Source organism: Staurois parvus, unplaced genomic scaffold (genome assembly GCF_062004578.1).
Source record: "Staurois parvus isolate SC_StPar_1 unplaced genomic scaffold, SC_StPar_1.0 ptg000475l, whole genome shotgun sequence".
Taxonomy (NCBI): domain Eukaryota; kingdom Metazoa; phylum Chordata; class Amphibia; order Anura; family Ranidae; genus Staurois; species Staurois parvus.
The window spans coordinates 7,055,087-7,069,663 of record NW_028318271.1 but is presented as its reverse complement, the minus strand read 5'-3'; positions in this window follow the sequence as shown (position 1 = coordinate 7,069,663).

The following is a 14,577-nucleotide window of genomic DNA, read 5'->3' as shown; positions in this document are numbered from 1 at the left end:
ATTGAATAAGTTGCAGCTAATGGATTCTACTAACGGACTTCACTCTACATCAGGGGTGCTCAATCTCTGGCCCGTGGGCCAATTCCCCGGGGATGGCAACACGGTGATCGTGATCTGAGCTTGCCAACCCGCCATCCCAGAGCATCAGAAACATGTTTTTAACACCCCCCAATCACTGATGCAGCATCTGTGGTCGCAATGGCGACTCTGCCTCATGCTCCAGGGGGCCCATGAATCCTCCCTGTCACATTCTGTTTTACACATGGACAGAAGGGGCGGCTGAACAGGAAATGATCTTCTCCATTTTCCTCCTGCAAACCTCTGAAAACCAGCACCTGCTCCTTTTCTTCCTGCCATCTTTCAGCGGCTGCAGGAGGAAAATTTTCATTGAGTGGAGTGGATTAAAATTTGAAGACATACATTATTGTCCCACAATGGTGATCAACCCTGTTCTGGAAAAGCCAAAATCACCCCAATATATTCTTGTACACCCCAGTCACACTGATCCCGACCTTAAAATTGTGCGACTTACAGTGAAGTTACACGATTTCAAAGTTGGGCGACTTGCCGATTTGAGGTGCGATTTGTAAGACATCTGACACAGATTTCTATGCAAATCGCACCAAACGTAGTGGATGTACTACTACAGAAATCGGTGCAGCTCCAACCAAGTCGGAACCGTGCTGATATGACTGCTCTAATTTAGGGTGCGACTTGGCATGGGATTTGCAAGTCACATGGCATGCAAATTGTATGCTAAGTGGCACCCAGCGTGACCAGGGACTTACAGCCAGACATTGTTAAAGACAGGCGTAACGTCCGGCCATAGTCCCAGCATATTATATTTAAGTAAAATGGTGCAAACCAAAAAAGGTGGATACAAGCAAATGTCTACATTACATATTTATTCCAAAATGTTATGTTTTCATTTAGCTGTTCTGATGGAAGAACAATGAAAATTCATAGCTTTTTTTTAACCATAAGTGCCAAGAAGGCAATAACAACTCATACAAGGGTTTCTAAATGCAGCTGATGTTTAGACAGCCCCATGTGACATGGAGAAGAAGGGTTACAATAACATGCTAACTTTCATAGCTGTCATTTATGTCATCCAGCTAACACACTACTTAATCCTGCCTGGTAATAAAATTAATGGCGGTGCTGACGGTCCGACTCTCCAGTGACGGCTTAGTAGATATGGAGTGTGGTGGAAACGAGCCCATGCTATCGAATCTAGAAGACCTTACACTTCTCCAGGGAAGGGCTTCATTATTCAATGTGTTTCCCTGGTTAGTGTACACATGAGTCACACAGCTAAAGGTAATGGGATGAGATTTGTGATATATGGTAATGAAAGATTCATAAATTTGTTTTTATTACCTACGATATAGCTCTTGACAGTTCTTGGATGTGCATTTGGGAGGAGGAGGAACCAATATGTTTCAAGTTGTCCATTCTTGCTGCTACAGCTAAACTAATTGCTTTTATTGATCATGATTTCTGTTTCCCAACCTCCCAAAGCTCCAGTTTACTTAAAGTTGACTCAAAGTCAAACAAGGTCCCCACTACTCTACCATCCCACAGCATTAGGCCATACACTGCTAACACACAACCCGAAATACGATGAAGCTGGATCCCACAGCAGCAGGTCATGTGGTCAAAAGCTTAGGGAATGGTCATGTCATCTCTGCTGAAGCAAGGACATCCTAATAGGCCCCTGGGAAAGTAATGCACTGGGGACCATATCAGCCTGCTCAAATGTACACATTTACTCTCAAGAATTAAGTATAGGAAGTTGATAGAATGAAACAAAAATATACAGTATTAGTAGACAGTACAGTACGGGAAGGGGGGAAACAGTACAGGAGGACACAGTACACGAGGGCAGGAAGGTACAGTACAGGGGGGCAGAAGGACACAGTATGGGGGGGTAGGAGGGTACAGTACAACAGTCAGGAGGGCACAGTACAAGGGGCAGGAGGGTACAGGATTGGGTGCAGTAATGTATAATTCAGAGATCATTTCCTCAAGCAGAGCAATGCAGGGAAGCTGCTATTACAGATCTTACCTGTTGTGGCACTCTGACACTGGGCTCAATCTGCAATCAGAATGACATCTCCCCCCTCTACCTTCCTCCCGTAGTTTCCAGCGCTCCTCCTGCGTTTTTCAGGAGTTAAGGAAGAACTGTTCATAACACTGCCCCAAACTACATCACCGACCTGATATCCAAATACCACCCAAAATGTTCTCTCTGATCCTCACAAGACCTCCTACTCTCTAGTTCCCTGGTCTCCTCCTCCCATGCCTGTCTCCAGGATTTCTCCAGGGCTTCCCCCATCCTCTGGAACTCCCTACCCCAATCCATCAGACTATCACCTACTCTCCTCTCCTTTAGGCGCACCCTGAAAACCCACCTGTTCAGGGAAGCCTACCCCGCCCTCAGCTAATTGCCGATCTCCTCCACTCTTCCTACCACTCCATCCCCCACAGCTATTTCCTCCTGTACCACTATCCCTTCCCTCCTAGATTGTAAGCACCAAGGAGCAGGGCCCTCGAACCCCTCGTGTATCACATTGTATTGTTACTGTATACGTATACTGTGTACTGTCTCCCATTATAATGTACAGCGCTGAGCAAACTGTTTGCACTATATAAATCCTGTATAATAATAATAATAACTCCTGAGGCAGAGCATCTTACTACTACTGCTGCATGTGTGAGTGAGATGTGCACTGCTCCGATCACATGGGATGAATAGGAGAGGAGGGCCAGTGGAGACTGGAGCAGTGCATATCCTGCCTACACAAGCAGTGGGAGTAGTAAGATACTCCACCTCAGGGGTTTTCCCTCAACCCCTGCAAAGCACCTGGAAGAGTCCCAGAAACTGGGTGGAGGGGGGACTGCAGGGGCCCCCTATGTAGCTGGATCCTAGGGGTGCCCATGCATTAAGTTCCTCCCTGTCCCCAACTGGGCGTTATTGTTCCCCCCACCCCCTCTCAGCACTGTTGCTCCCCTATTCAACTTCTGCTGGGCACTATTTTTTCCCCACATCCCTCTGGGCACTAATTCCCTCCATTACCTGCTAAGCATAATTGTTGCCCCCCCCCCCCCATTCCTGCTGGGCATCAGTGCTCCCCAATTCTGGGTATTAATATTGAACTAACTAATTACAACAAAGTGCCCCTCAACCACACCCAGCTGACAGATATGCATCTTCATCTCCTTCTCCTTCCCCTCCACTGACCACCCAAGTGTGGGCATTTATTTCCCCCACAGACACTGGGCATTTTTTTTCCTCCTGTTGACCACTGACTCTAAGCATTTTTTTCCAAAAGACGCACTGAACACCTACGTTGTCCTCCCACTTGTTTATATACAATATGCAGTATTATATATTATTTTCATACATGAGTGGGAAAGGTCCTCTTTTATTTATTTGTGCAGAGTAGGTTACATAATACAGAAAACTCAGAGGTTATGGATTCATGTGTCCCATATACAGTATTTAGAGTACCAAAGCTGGTGACAATTTGTGGGAATGGTAAATAGATGTTATGTTGGTCTTTATAGCATTGTAGAGAGGCCATAATGGCTTGTGTGCCAAAAATAAAACATTTGGCAATGCTGTTTGAGGAATTTACTTGTACAAAGTAGCACTCTTATCTGGCAAAGATCTTTACCTTTTTTAATATTCAATAAAAGTACTTGTCAGCACATGCATAGCATATAGTTGACGTGGCTCTCCAACTCTGGATAAAAAGAACTCTTAAATTCACAACTAGAATATGACTAAACCCTCAAATATTATTGTATATTTCCTATCTGCCCTGCAAGCCTGAAATTGATTGATGGCTTTGGCGAGGAACCAGTTCATTGGAAGGCTAGATATGCATAGGATACTTTTCAGGTGCGTCCATAAAAATATAATAAAGTTTTAAAAATACAGTATGTGAATGAACCATAGTGACATATTTTACAGTTGCTTTAGATACAGTAACTCAGTTTTAGAGAGATTGGCCATTGTTTCTAAACATTTATATCTTGAACGATAAAATGTATCTTTTAGTTATAGGAAAAACATTTCTTATCTACAGTATGTAGCACACCCTCATTAGAGCCGCTGGTTATAGGTGATTCTTTCCTCGAACACAATCCACATGCAGCCAGGCAGACCGCATTTTCACCTTCCTGGCTTGAACAAAGCAGGCTAGGGGTGTCTTTTTGTGCTTTTATTGCTGAATTAAACATGTGTAACACCCTCTAGTGTGCTGCTAGAATAGTGTAGTGAATTATAGATAAAATAATTGTGTATGACTCATTGTAATTGTGTGAGTCTGTGATTGAGGTCGGGTTATTGCAGGTCAGCTGGATGACTCAACAGGTTGTGGCTCTATCGCCTCCTCCTGACTGTAGAGGACCATAGGACCTTCCAGAAGTTGGTAAGCAGGAAGGAGTGGAAACCTAATCTGCATGTTCATAGGAGTCCAGCCAATCCCAGGTTTGGAGGCCCTGGTAGAGTGGTGAACTGACCCATAAATGGGAGACAGAAGGGTCAGGTGGAAGATGAAGTACTGAGGAGACTGTCAGTGCCTGGGAGGGGTTCCCTAGGTGTTGGGGGGGGGACCTGCCTCCAGACTAGGCCCGGGCTGGCTCGGGAGGATACATTCAGCAATGGGGCATGAATGGGATCAAGACCTGGAACAGCAGGGAGCAAGGAGGACAATGTGAGTACAGCAGCACCCTCTGGGATCTGCAAGGGGAAAGACTGTAGCAAGTTTTTGTAAGGACAGCGTTAGGCTCAGTCCTTTATCCTTGTCCTAAGAGATCTTCGGAGAAGCCAGGAGGGCTGGTGGTGCTTGCAGGCTGTGGATCTGGGGCAGCTCTATAGGGGAGGGAAGACATCTCTGCATGCAGTTATGAGAAGTAAAGCTGATTTTTGAGGGGCTGCTAGTTTCTCGCCCACTGCTACAAATCTGCAACAACTGACAGTTTTGAGAACAGTCCAGGATCAGCCTTTGTACATAGGAAAGAAGTGTCCCACTTCCATTTGTTCAAACCAAACTGGATATCCCATAATCCCTATTTCCCTATCCAAGTTGATTTCCCCTAATAAAACAACAATACCAAGCCCATGGATGGGTCATTGTCTTCAAATGCAAGTCTGTATGAGAAATACTTGTTGCCTGGCTGTATGGAGATAAGCTTGGGGATACCGAAAAGGGTAGGGCTTCATTTGGATGGAGTTAAGGGAGAATGGAATAACCCAAAAATACTGGACTGACCTCTTTGAGGTCTTTTCTCTCCACACTGATCTGACAAAAAGTTCCCACAGAGTCCTTTACTGACTGAGAAATGCCTAGGGCCTCATTTTGAAGAACTAAGAACTGCACAGAGTCACAAGGGCAGAGAACTTAGGTAGGTACTGACAATACAAAAGGATCACCAGTTGCCTCCTTCTGATATCCAACAGACACTCTTCAGTGAGGGAGACACAGACTTACACTACCACAGGACAGCTGGAAACTCTTCCACCCAACTTACACCAGGTACTCTTCAGTGAGCTCTCCAGACCATAAAACTCCCAGATCAGACTTTTAAAATAGGTCCCTCTGACGGAGCTCCATGCTCCCCCCCAAAAATTAAAAGGCAGCAGCTACAAATATTTTAGCTGCTAACTTTTAATATAAGGACACTTACCTTTCCACAGATCCAGCAATGTCCTCACCCGAGCCGATTCTTCAATCTGCTTCGAATGCAGGCGCTGGCATCTTAAGAAAAGGAAACTGGCAGTGAAGCCTTGCAGCTCCACAGCCAGTTACCTACTGCTTATGCCCAAAGCACACTGCGCTTTTTGAATAGTCCCGCAGTGTTCTAGGATCTGTGAAGTGTCCCAGTAGGCTGTGGGGGAAGGAGAGGGGGCCTAACTTCCGGCTCAGATTGCTGAGGCGCAACTGACTGGAAGTGGGAGCGGGTACCTGTTAAAACCAGATACCCGCTCCTCCCCAAAAAGTGCCAAATGTGGCTGTGAAGGGGGGATGAAAACAAACAAAATAGGTGAAGTTTTGGTTTAAGCTCCAGCTAGGACCTCGATGACTTCCAGGCAATGTTTCCAGCTGCCTGCTCTTAGTTGCAGAATCCAAAGACAGGGGAACCTGTGCTGGCATGACCCACAAACTTTGCTCCAGGCCTCAGACTCTCAAGCAACCTACTGGACACACCTCCCCAGGGATTGGCTGGATCTCCATAAATATTCAGGCTGCTTCTCTATTCTTCCTCCCACTTGACTCTAGAATCTTCTAGAATGCATGGGAGAAATAATCAGATTAGAAGTTTGTGAAACATTGAACAGTCTAAAACCATCTGCCACCCTGTAGTGATCAATAACCACCATATATAACAATAAACTCTGTACCGGGCTCTAAGTGAGCCAACTTAATAAAAAAAAACACACCATGGTTTTCCCACACGGAAGGGCATGCATGATACCAGAGCCCCATCCAACAAGTATCCACCTAGAAATTACAATACGGAATATGAGGGAAGAACTCTGCAAGTGCAGTTTCTCCAGAGCTTAGTAAATTAGCAGAAGCTCTGCTGACTTCCATCATCCAATCAGGTGCAAGCAAAAATTATGTTTATTTTATTTTCCTTGCATGTGATTGGGTATTCTTGGCAAAGGGACGCTTTACCTCATTTGCTAAGCTCTGAAGAGTGAAATTGCACTTTGCAAAGTGTACAGTCTAATTGCGTTTAGTAAATCAACCCCATAGTGTATCTAATAACTTTCGTATCTGTCATAACAGAGATCCCACATTACTTATGTTCTAAGCTATATATAGAGTCCACAAAAACTGGAGGGGGGGGGGTAACCTTACCAAACAGATTTTACAGAATGAGACCTAATGGATATATGAACTTAATACTTTGAGCCCACATGGTATGAATATCAATAAATACCTCAATTGTTTCATCACTGATTATTAAAGTTACTGGTTGCCTTATGGAGGCCTTGCAACTTGTACCCATCAGGGGCGGACTGACAACTCATGGGGCCCCTGAACAATAGGGGATCATGGGGCACTTGAGTCCTTGCCCACACTCAAAGCACACCCAAAATAGCCTATAAAAGGTGTCGGGGCATTTCACGGGGCCCCCTACCGACCCCGGGGCCTCGGGCAGTGCCCGAGTGCTCAAATAGTCAGTCCGCCCCTGGTACCCATACATACTGTATAAAGATATTTCTCATTCTCCTCTTGTCTATTATTTTTTCTTTCTTCTTTTCTTCCTTGTTTTATTTTTATCTTTTTATTTCTCATATTTTTAATGTTTTTTTTTGGTTTATGGTTTCACTTTCATTTTTATTTAATTTTTTATTATGATTTTTTAATTTTATTTTTATTTTCATTTTATTTTTATTTTTCTACATTTTTTATTTTATTTTTCATTTTAGCATTTTTTTATTTTTGTAAATTTTCAATTTTTTTTTGTATATTTTGTCTTTATTAATATTTATAATTGTAATGGTTTGATTTGTTACCTCATATGTTTGGTATGTCATTCTATTGTTCCAGGTTGGAACACGGTATGTACAGTACATATATGGATGCATAGCCCAGTGGGATTAAAAAGTTTAAGTCCAGCCATGATTCTTCATTGGAGTTGAACGTCATGGGAATTGTAGAGTTAACGGAAAATGTAAGATTAGGGGCAGAGTTTTTTCATTGCCGCTCCATGCTATTGGAGTATGGTGTGTCTTATATAAGATACCAAAAACATGATTACCGGTCTGCTTCCTGATGACGCCAGAGTGACGAAAATGTATTAGAGACGGGACATCCGGTAGTTGACTTCCGGCCACGTCATTTCCTGGTTGCTGGAACGCATGCCAGTTCTGGGACTTTATGCAGCGGCGGTACCAGCATTTTAATTACATCACGCTATACCATCAGTGCCGATGTACAGGCACATGGTTATGTGAGCATTTTATCTCTGTTTTATTATGAAAATTTTAATAAACATACTGCACTATATAATTCTATCTTTGAGTTCCGATGTGGTTTTGTGGAGTATATGAGAAGATTGGAGTAAATCATCACACGCCAAGCCTTATCCTTATCTCAAAAAGATATCAACAAGAGCAATGGACCTTCTTTTTCATTAAAGAGGTCATATCTTTTTGGTGAGTTATATAATATTGTCTTAGTCACTGGGTGAAATATGAACACTATGTGGTGAAGAATTCACAACACCAAGTACTTCTGAGTTTTAAAGACTTTTTTTCACTTGAGGTCATTGCGAGTGACTTATGGACTTCACTATATGTACTGTATTGTATAATTTATGTGCACTTAGAGCGATTTGTTATATTGATTTATGTAATTCTTTTATATGTGCATTTATGAATTGAGGTTGGTATGCACATAGCACTTTAGTATACACATTTGGGCTGTGATTTTTTTTTTAGCGCCCCCTACAGAGTTTGTTATATATGGTGGTTATTGATTGCTACAGGGTGGCAGCTTATTAATTAATTAATTTATTCTCACCATTTGATTTATAGTCATATTGGCACGGGGTTCTTTTATCTATTAGCCTAAAACAATCAATTGTTCCACTGACTACAGAGGAGCTAAACTAAATTTACTGAGCGTCCTACACTAACTGGGAGGATGCTATATCTGACATTAACCACTTCAATTCTTTTACCCCCCCTCCTGCCCAGCTCAATTTTCTGCTTTCAGTGCCGTCACACTTTAAATGACAATTACTCAGTCACTAGTCATGCAACACTGTACCCAAAAGAAATGTATATTTTTTTTAAATACAAATATAGCTTTCTTTTGTTGGTATTTGATCACCACTGTTTTTTTTATTTCTTGCTAAATATATGAAAAAAGACTAAAAATTTCAAAAAGCGTTTTTTCTTCGTTTGTGTTGTAAAGTTTAGCAAATAAATAATTTTTCTTCATAAATTTAGGCCAAAATGTATTCTGCTATATTTCTTTGGTAAAAATAACCCAAATCAGTGTCAATTTTTTAGTCTGTAGGAAAGTTATAGAGCAGCGGTTCTCAACCTGGGGGTCGCGACCCCTTTGGGGGTCGAACGACCATTTCACAGGGGTCGCCTAAGACCATCGGAAAACACATATTTCCGATGGTCTTAAGAACCGAGACACCGCTCCTGTCTCAGGCGATCTGTGGGCGGGATGATATGCTGCCCCTGTAACCTGGCCACACCTCCGGGATCACTCAACAGCTCCGCCTCCTCGCCGCTGATTGGCCACCGGAACTGTAGCTCAGGAGAGGCACACAGGCGGCCAATCACCGGCGAGGAGGTGGAGCTTGGAGAGGAGGAGCCGAGCGGCAGCGCACGGAGATCGAAGAAGATCGAGGGAGCTGCAGGAACGAGTGAAGAGAGAGGCCAGAGAAGGAAGACAGCTGACAGGTAAGTGCAAATTTTGCTGCTGCAGCCAGGTATGCAGGCTGTAGATGGGAGAGGGAGAGAGCGAGCCCAGGCTGGAGCAGGAGTCAGCAAGGTAAGTATCATTGGTGTCAGTGGGAGGGATAGTGCCCCATCATTGGTGTCACTAATACCAACGATGGGGCACTATTCCTCCCCCCACTGACACCAACGATGGGGCACTATTCCTCCCCCCACTGACACCAACGATGGGGCACTATTCCTCCCCCCACTGACACCAACGATGGGGCACTATTCCTCCCCCCACTGACACCAACGATGGGGCACTATTCCTCCCCCCACTGACACCAACGATGGGGCACTATTCCTCCCCCCACTGACACCAACGATGGGGCACTATTCCTCCCCCCACTGACACCAATGATGGGGCACTATTCCTCCCCCCACTGACACCAATGATGGGGCACTATTCCTCCCACTGACACCAATGATGGGGCACTATTCCTCCCACTGACACCAATGATGGGGCACTATTCCTCCCACTGACACCAATGATGAGGCACTATTCCTCCCAATGACACCCACAATGGGGCACTATTCCTCCCACTGACACCAATGATGGAGCACTATTCCTCCCACTGACACCAATGATAGGGCACTATTCCTCCCACTAATACCAATGATGGGGCACTATTCCTCCCACTGACACCAATGATGGGGCACTATTCCTTCCATTGACACCAATGATGGGGCACTATTCCTCCCACTGATACCAATGATGGGACACTATTCCTCCCACTGACATCAATGATGGGGAACTATTCCTCCCACTGATACCAATGATGGGGCACTATTCCTCCCACTGACACCAACGATGGGACACTATTCCTCCCACTGATACTTATGATGGGACACTATTCCTCCCACTGACACCAATGATGGGGCACTATTACTCCCACTGATACCAATGATGGGACACTATTCCTCCCACTGATACCAACGATGGGACACTATTCATCCCACTGACATCAGTGATGGGGCGCTAGTCCTCCCACTGCAAAATGACAGTTATGAAGTAGCAACGAAAATAATTTTATGGTTGGGGGTCACCACAACATGAGGAACTGTATTAAGGGGTCGCGGCATTAGAAAGGTTGAGAACCACTGTTATAGAGTCTACAAATTATGGTATATATATTTGAAAATTGATCAATCCTGATGTACTAATGGCCTATCTCATTTACGGAGGCCCGAAAATGCCAGGACAGTACAAATACCGTCAAATGACTCCTTTCTGGAGAGTAGACAGTCCAAGGCTGGACACAGATGGTGACAAATCGTGCCCCAGCGTGACCTGTGGTGTGATCCTGGAAGGATGTCATATGATGTTCATCCAGAGCGAGAGAGCTTCTGTCCGGTTTAAGCAGTTAACTCGGGTGTAAATAAATATTAAGTGCCTTCTATTGCCAAATTACTTTTTTCTGTTGCTGGGATCTGACCTTCTGTTAGAGGTTGGCTACCTTTGTTCTACATGGTATGTTCTTCATGGTATAGGAACATAGCCACCTTCTCTCACTTACCGCCAAGATGAACTAGGGATTATGGACTGTTGACTATGTAATTTGTAGCGTGCATAGAGCACAACTAACATGCACTGTTCATTCCAAACAAACAGAAATGAGAGGTGGTGTTTGGGAACTCATGAAGGATGTTACAAAGAGGCAGAAACACACAGTAAGAAATGATTTAATGAAAAATAGATTACATGTATCTACACTATATTGCCAAAAGTATTGGGGCGCCTGCCTTTACACGCACATGAACTTTAATGGCATCCCAGTCTTAGTCCGTAGGGTTCAATATTGAGTTGGCCCGCCCTTTGCAGCTATAACAGCTTCAACTCTTCTGGGAAGGCCGTCCACAAGGTTTAGGAGAGTGTCTATGGGAAGGTTTGACCATTCTACCAGAAGTGCATTTGTGAGGTCAGGCACTGATGTCGGACGAGAAGGCCTGGCTCACAGTCTTCACTCTAATTCATCCCAAAGGTGTTCTGTCAGGTTGAGATCAGGACTCTGTGCAGGCCAGTCAAGTTCCTCCACCCCAGACTCGCTCCTCCATGTCTTTATGGTCCTTGGTTTGTGCACTGGTGCGCAGTCATGTTGGAACCGGAAGGGGCCATCCCCAAACTATTCCCACAAAGTTGGGAGCATGAAATTGTCCAAAATGTCTTGGTATGCTGATGAATTAGGAGTTCCCTTCACTGGAACTAGGGGGCCAAGCCCAACCCCTGAAAAAACAACCCCACACCATAATCCCTCCTCCACCAAACTTTACACTTGGCACAATGCAGTCAGGCAAGTACCGTTCTCCTGGCAACCATCAAACCCAGACACATCCATTGGATTGTCAGACAGACAGAGAAGCGTGATTCATCACTCCAGAGAACATGTCTCCACTGCTCTAGAGTCCAGTAGTGGCGTGCTTTACACCACTGCATCTGACGCTTTGCATTGCACATGGTGAAGTAAGGCTTGGATGCAGCTGCTCGACCATTGAAACCCATTCCATGAAGCTCTCTACACACTATTGTTGTGCTAATCTGAAGGCCACACCAAGTTTGGAGGGCTTTAGATATTGACTCTGCAGATAGTTGGCGACTTCTACGCACTGTGCACTTCAGCATGCGCTGACCCGCTCTGTCATTTTATGTGGCCTACCACTTCATGGCTGAGTTGCTGTTGTTCCTAGTTGCTTCCCAGTTAATAGCAAGGAAATTTCATGGATGTGGACTTATTGCACAGATGGAAACCTTTCATAACATCACAGCACTCCCACCCTCCCCCCCCCCCCCTACACTGTCCTACCTTATTCACACAAGACAGGAAGCACAGCAAGTCTGGACATAGGGCGGGACTTTTCATGTTAAGAAGGGATTGATTGGTTGTGGGTGATTGATTGCTAGGCAGCGGGGCAGTCCAAGCAATCATTCACCCACCTTTAACATGAAAAGTCCCGCCCTATGGGGGGGGGAGTGCTGAGATGTTATGAAAGGGACAGAAATCAGTAATATGCAGGAAGGACTGTGATGGGGTGATCTGTGATGAGGAGGAGTATGTTATGAGGGGGGCTGTGATTTGGGGGGGCCTGTGATGAGAGGGGCCTGTGATGAGGGGGGGGGGTCTGCAGTGAAAGGTCTGTGATGAGGAGATCTTTGATTGAGGGGATCTGTGATGAGGGGGATCTGTGATGAGGGGGCCTGTGATGAGGGGGGGGGGGGGTCTGTGATGAGGAGATCTTTGATTGAGGGGATCTGTGATGAGGGGGCCTGTGATGAGTAGAATCTGTGATGAGGGGGATCTGTGATTACGGAATCTGTGATGAGGAGATCTTTGATTGAGGGGATCTGTGATTGAGGGGATATGTGATTGAGGGGGCCTGTGATGAGGGGTCTGTGATGAGGGGTTTGTGATGAGGGGTTCTGTGATGAGGGGATCTGTGATGAGGGGTTCTGTGAGGGGATCTGTGAGGAGGGGTTCTGTGATGAGGGGTTCTGTGATGAGGGGATCTGTGCTGAGGGGCCTGTGATTGAGGGGTCTGTGATGAGGGGTTTGTGCTGAGGGAATCTGTGCTGAGGGGTCTGTGATTGAGGGGTCTGTGCTGAGGGGTCTGTGATTGAGGGGTCTGTGATGAGGGGTCTGTGATGACGGGATCTGTGATGACGGGATCTGTGATAGAGGGGATCTGTGATTGAGGGGTCTGTGATGAGGGGTCTGTAATGAGGGGATCTGTGATGACGAGATCTGTGATAGAGAAGGATCTGTGATTGAGGGGTCTGTGATGAGGGAGTCTGTGATTGAGGAGTCTGTGATGAGGGGGTTTGTGCTGAAGGCTTTGTCATGGAGAGGATCTGTGATCAGCGGAGTCTGTGATGAGGGGTCTGTGATGGGGGGGGGGGCTTGTGATGGGGCAGTTGGTGATGGGGGGGAGGGTGTCTGTGATTGGATATCAGTGATGGAGGGTCTGTGATGGGGTGGTTTGTGATGGGGGGATCTATGATGTAAAAGGGGGGGGAGGAACTGTGATGTACACAGGAGGTTGTGATGTGAAGGATCTGAGTCACAGCACCAACATGGCACTCGGACGTCCACTGGAACAAAATTTTACTGACCAGACCCCATGAATTTTAATCAATACCCCTGCCTTGGAGCATAAAATAGCGTTAGTTCCAGTTTTTTATGCTACGCGACATTACCTCAAAGGTAACCCACTAAAGTGAATTTTAGGGCAAACAAACAATACAGTACCCACATTTTGGGTAAAAAATAATTGATACCCAACATGACAAACCTTAAATTTGTTTGTGCCTATGAAATGGCAACAAACTTCAGTACCCTATATTTTATATAGGCGACGCTTCAAAAGCCCCTATAGGTCATCAGTTTAGTGTTACGGATGAGTTCTATGTTAGCATTATTGCTCTCACTCCAGCGTGCACGGCGACATGTAACATGTGCATCGCAATCAATGTTTTTGTAGATGCCCTGGTGTGTGCTTTACGTTTGTACGTGTGTGTATATGTGAGGGTGGGGTGGCCTCCAAATTTTTTGGGGGGATGTTATGTGCTTGGGTGTAGCTTTATTTTTTTCAATAAAAAATATATATTTTTACTTTACTATTTTTTTCATTACATAGGGGACACAAAGTCCCCTATGTGATGACTTGTAGGTGACGGGTTCTCTTTATTGGTCTAAAAGACCCTGCATGTCTCCTCTGGTCTCCTCTCATTGTATTTCAATGCAGACCACCGAAAAAGTGACAGCGATGATCTAGAAGTGACTTTACAAACATTGCCTTCTGGATCACAGAAAGAAGTGGAGGAGAGCAGATGTTTGTCCGCTCTCCTCTCTGCCCCCCGTCCAGCGCATGGGCGGGGGCACCAGTACTAGGGGCTGTGGAAGCGATCGGGTAGCAACACAGCAGCCTGACTGCTTCCACCTGATAGGCATGAGTCTGCCTGTCAATTGTATACACAATCCCGGTTGCTGCAACCACTGGATTGTATATAGAACTCCCTGCTACCTGGTGGCAAAAGGGTTAAAGCTGAACTACATGTAAAAATAAAAAAATTAAATAGATTAAGTATTACTGCTCTGGAT